This window comes from Hippocampus guttulatus, unplaced genomic scaffold (genome assembly GCF_054856545.1).
Source record: "Hippocampus guttulatus isolate MCC_2025c unplaced genomic scaffold, RoL_Hgut_1.0 HiC_scaffold_108, whole genome shotgun sequence".
Taxonomy (NCBI): Eukaryota; Metazoa; Chordata; class Actinopteri; order Syngnathiformes; family Syngnathidae; genus Hippocampus; species Hippocampus guttulatus.
This window is the reverse complement of record NW_028233797.1, coordinates 17,501-23,128: the sequence shown is the minus strand read 5'-3', so window position 1 is coordinate 23,128 and position 5,628 is coordinate 17,501.

Sequence of the window (5,628 nt, the reverse complement as noted above, 5' to 3'; positions counted from 1 at the left end):
GAGCGTGCGTGCCCGGGAAAAAGGCCTCTTGGCCGGCGTGAGAGTTTAATAATAGCGGGCCGGCTCGGCGAGCGTGCGTGCCCGGGAAAAGGGCCTCTTGGCCGGCGTGAGAGTTTAATAATAGCGGGCCGGCTCAGCGAGCGTGCGTGCCCGGGAAAAAGGCCTCCTTGCAGGCGTGAGAGTTTAATAATAGCGGGCCGGCTCATCGAGCGTGCGTGCCCGGGAAAAGGGCCTCTTGGCCGGCGTGAGAGTTTAATAATAGCGGGCCTGAGAGTTTAATAATAGCGGGCCGGCTCGGCGAGCGTGCGTGCCCGGGAAAAGGGCCTCTTGGCCGGCGTGAGAGTTTAATAATAGCGGGCCGGCTCATCGAGCGTGCGTGCCCGGGAAAAGGGCCTCTTGGCCGGCGTGAGAGTTTAATAATAGCGGGCCGGCCCGGCGAGCGTGCGTGCCCGGGAAAAAGGCCTCCTTGCAGGCGTGAGAGTTTAATAATAGCGGGCCGGCCCGGCGAGCGTGCGTGCCCGGGAAAAAGGCCTCCTTGCAGGCGTGAGAGTTTAATAATAGCGGGCCGGCTCCGCGAGCGTGCGTGGCCGGGAAAAAGGGCCTCTTGGCCGGCGTGAGAGTTTAATAATAGCGGGCCGGCTCGGCGAGCGTGCGTGCCCGGGAAAAGGGCCTCCTTGCAGGCGTGAGAGTTTAATAATAGCGGGCCGGCCCGGCGAGCGTGCGTGCCCGGGAAAAAGGCCTCCTTGCAGGCGTGAGAGTTTAATAATAGCGGGCCGGCTCATCGAGCGTGCGTGCCCGGGAAAAGGGCCTCTTGGCCGGCGTGAGAGTTTAATAATAGCGGGCCTGAGAGTTTAATAATAGCGGGCCGGCTCGGCGAGCGTGCGTGCCCGGGAAAAGGGCCTCTTGGCCGGCGTGAGAGTTTAATAATAGCGGGCCGGCCCGGCGAGCGTGCGTGCCCGGGAAAAAGGCCTCCTTGCAGGCGTGAGCGTTTAATAATAGCGGGCCGGCCCGGCGAGCGTGCGTGCCCGGGAAAAAGGCCTCCTTGCAGGCGTGAGCGTTTAATAATAGCGGGCCGGCCCGGCGAGCGTGCGTGCCCGGGAAAAAGGCCTCCTTGCAGGCGTGAGAGTTTAATAATAGCGGGCCGGCCCGGCGAGCGTGCGTGCCCGGGAAAAAGGCCTCCTTGCAGGCGTGAGAGTTTAATAATAGCGGGCCGGCTCCGCGAGCGTGCGTGGCCGGGAAAAAGGGCCTCTTGGCCGGCGTGAGAGTTTAATAATAGCGGGCCGGCTCATCGAGCGTGCGTGCCCGGGAAAAGGGCCTCTTGGCCGGCGTGAGAGTTTAATAATAGCGGGCCGGCTCATCGAGCGTGCGTGCCCGGGAAAAAGGCCTCCTTGCAGGCGTGAGAGTTTAATAATAGCGGGCCGGCCCGGCGAGCGTGCGTGCCCGGGAAAAAGGCCTCCTTGCAGGCGTGAGAGTTTAATAATAGCGGGCCGGCCCGGCGAGCGTGCGTGCCCGGGAAAAAGGCCTCCTTGCAGGCGTGAGAGTTTAATAATAGCGGGCCGGCTCCGCGAGCGTGCGTGCCCGGGAAAAAGGCCTCCTTGCAGGCGTGAGAGTTCAATAATAGCGGGCCGGCCCGGCGAGCGTGCGTGCCCGGGAAAAAGGCCTCCTTGCAGGCGTGAGAGTTTAATAATAGCGGGCCGGCCCGGCGAGCGTGCGTGCCCGGGAAAAAGGCCTCTTGGCCGGCGTGAGAGTTTAATAATAGCGGGCCGGCCCCGCGAGCGTGCGTGCCCGGGAAAAAGGCCTCCTTGCAGGGGTGAGAGTTTAATAATAGCGGGCCGGCCCGGCGAGCGTGCGTGCCCGGGAAAAAGGCCTCTTGGCCGGCGTGGGAGATTGAAAAAATTCCCCCATTCATTTTCAATGGCGGGGGTACCAGGGGTAGAGCTGGGGGTACCAGGGGTAAAGAGCGGGCCGGCCCGGCGTGCGAGTTTGGCCGGAAAAGAGGCCTCTTGGTCGGATTGGGAGATTGAAAAAATTCCCCCATTCATTTTCAATGGCGGGGGTACCAGGGGTAGAGCTGGGGGTACCAGGGGTAAAGAGCGGGCCGGCCCGGCGTGCGAGTTTGGCCGGAAAAGAGGCCTCTTGGTCGGATTGGGAGATTGAAAAAATTCCCCCATTCATTTTCAATGGCGGGGGTACCAGGGGTAGAGCTGGGGGTACCAGGGGTAAAGAGCGGGCCGGCCCGGCGTGCGAGTTTGGCCGGAAAAGAGGCCTCTTGGTCGGATTGGGAGATTGAAAAAATTCCCCCATTCATTTTCAATGGCGGGGGTACCAGGGGTAAAGAGCGGGCCGGCCCAGCGTGCGAGTTTGGCCGGGAAAGGGGCCTCCTGGCCGGCCTGGGGGATTAAAAAAATTCCCCCATTCATTTTCAATGGCGGGGGTACCAGGGGTAGCAGTACCGATTTTGGTCGTTAGGGGCGCTGTAGTAGGTAAACCAGATATGCGGAGTTAGGGGGTCAAGAAGGCGAAAGGCTTAGAAAGTGACCGTTCACCAAAATACTTTCCGAAACGTATATAGGGGGGCATGTGTCGGACGAGTCACCATGCTTTCTCGATGCTGGAGGTACCAGGGGCACAAAGTTGGCCGGGAAAGATGCCTCTTAGGCGGATTGAAAGCATGAGAAAATGCCCCCCATTCATTTTCAATGGCGGAGAGCGGGCCGGCCCCGCAGCCGAGTGTGGCCGGCGGAGAGGCGTCTCGGTCGGATGAATGAAGCGTGGAGCCGGCCTCTGACGGCGGAGCTCCGCACTTTCGAATATTTTCTATCTCCCCCTCCGGGCGGTCGACGGCAGTTGGGAAGGCCGCCCGAGAGGCGCCCGGGGCGGATACCTCGGGCGAAAAGCCGGCCTCTGACGGCGGAGCTCCGCACTTTCGAATATTTTCTATTTCCCCCTCCGGGCGGTCGACGGCAGTTGGGAAGGCCGCCCGAGAGGCGCCCGGGGCGGATACCTCGGGCGAAAAGCCGGCCTCTGACGGCGGAGCTCCGCACTTTCGAATATTTTCTATTTCCCCCTCCGGGCGGCCGACGGCAGTTGGGAAGGCCGCCCGAGAGGCGCCCGGGGCGGATACCTCGGGCGAAAAGCCGGCCTCTGACGGCGGAGCTCCGCACTTTCGAATATTTTCTATTTCCCCCTCCGGGCGGCCGACGGCAGTTGGGAAGGCCGCCCGAGAGGCGCCCGGGGCGGATACCTCGGGCGAAAAGCCGGCCTCTGACGGCGGAGCTCCGCACTTTCGAATATTTTCTATTTCCCCCTCCGGGCGGCCGACGGCAGTTGGGAAGGCCGCCCGAGAGGCGCCCGGGGCGGATACCTCGGGCGAAAAGCCGGCCTCTGACGGCGGAGCTCCGCACTTTCGAATATTTTCTATTTCCCCCTCCGGGCGGCCGACGGCAGTTGGGAAGGCCGCCCGAGAGGCGCCCCGGGGCGGATACCTCGGGCGAAAAGCCGGCCTCTGACGGCGGAGCTCCGCACTTTCGAATATTTTCTATTTCCCCCTCCGGGCGGTCGACGGCAGTTGGGAAGGCCGCCCGAGAGGCGCCCGGGGCGGATACCTCGGGCGAAAAGCCGGCCTCTGACGGCGGAGCTCCGCACTTTCGAATATTTTCTATCTCCCCCTCCGGGCGGCCGACGGCAGTTGGGAAGGCCGCCCGAGAGGCGCCCGGGGCGGATACCTCGGGCGAAAAGCCGGCCTCTGACGGCGGAGCTCCGCACTTTCGAATATTTTCTATTTCCCCCTCCGGGCGGCCGACGGCAGTTGGGAAGGCCGCCCGAGAGGCGCCCGGGGCGGATACCTCGGGCGAAAAGCCGGCCTCTGACGGCGGAGCTCCGCACTTTCGAATATTTTCTATTTCCCCCTCCGGGCGGCCGACGGCAGTTGGGAAGGCCGCCCGAGAGGCGCCCGGGGCGGATACCTCGGGCGAAAAGCCGGCCTCTGACGGCGGAGCTCCGCACTTTCGAATATTTTCTATTTCCCCCTCCGGGCGGCCGACGGCAGTTGGGAAGGCCGCCCGAGAGGCGCCCGGGGCGGATACCTCGGGCGAAAAGCCGGCCTCTGACGGCGGAGCTCCGCACTTTCGAATATTTTCTATTTCCCCCTCCGGGCGGCCGACGGCAGTTGGGAAGGCCGCCCGAGAGGCGCCCCGGGGCGGATACCTCGGGCGAAAAGCCGGCCTCTGACGGCGGAGCTCCGCACTTTCGAATATTTTCTATTTCCCCCTCCGGGCGGCCGACGGCAGTTGGGAAGGTCGCCCGAGAGGCGCCCCGGGGCGGATACCCCGGGCGAAAAGCCGGCCTCTGACGGCGGAGCTCCGCACTTTCGAATATTTTCTATTTCCCCCTCCGGGCGGCTGACGGCAGGTGGGAAGGCCGCCCATTCATTTTCAATGGCGGAGGTACCAGGGGTGCCGCTGAGGGTACCAGGGGTGCCGCTGAGGGTACCAGGGGTGCAGCTGAGGGTACCAGGGGTGCCGCTGAGGGTACCAGGGGTGCCGCTGAGGGTACCAGGGGTGCCGATGAGGGTACCAGGGGTACGGCTGAGGGTACCAGGGGTGCCGCTGAGGGTACCAGGGGTGCCGCTGAGGGTACCAGGGGTGCCGCTGAGGGTACCAGGGGTTCGGCTGAGGGTACCAGGGGTACGGCTGAGGGTACCAGGGGTGCCGCTGAGGGTACCAGGGGTGCCGCTGAGGGTACCAGGGGTGCGGCTGAGGGTACCAGGGGTAAGGCTGAGGGTACCAGGGGTGCCGCTGAGGGTACCAGGGGTGCGGCTGAGGGTACCAGGGGTAAGGCTGAGGGTACCAGGGGTGCCGCTGAGGGTACCAGGGGTGCGGCTGAGGGTACCAGGGGTAAGGCTGAGGGTACCAGGGGTAAGGCTGAGGGTACCAGGGGTAAGGCTGAGGGTACCAGGGGTACGGCTGGAGGTACCAGGGGTAAGGCTGGAGGTACCAGGGGTAAGGCTGGAGGTACCAGGGGTAAGGCTGGAGGTACCAGGGGTTAGGCTGGAGGTACCAGGGGTAAGGCTGGGGGTACCAGGGGTAAGGCTGAGGGTACCAGGGGCGAAGCTGGCTGGGGGTACCAGGGGTTGGGCTGAGGGTACCAGGGGTTGGGCTGAGGGTACCAGGGGTAAGGCTGAGGGTACCAGGGGCGAAGCTGGCTGGGGGTACCAGGGGTGTTGCTGAGGGTACCAGGGGTGCCGCTGAGGGTACCAGGGGTTAGGCTGGGGGTACCAGGGGTTGAGCTGAGGGTACCAGGGGTAAGGCTGAGGGTACCAGGGGTGTTGCTGGGGGTACCAGGGGTCGCCATTCATTTTCAATGGGGGAGGTACCAGGGGTAGGGCTGGGGGTACCAGGGGTAAAGAGCGGACCGGCTCGCCGGCCGAGCGTGGCCGAAAAAGAGGCCTCCTGGCCGGATTGAGAAATTAAAAAAATTCCCCCATTCATTTTCAATGGCGGGGGTACCAGGGGTATGCAGTACCGATTTTGGTCGTTAGGGGCGCTGTAGTAGGTAAACCAGATATGGGGAGTTAGGGGGTCAAGAAGGCTAAAAGGCTTAGAAAGTGAGCGTTCACCAAAATACTTT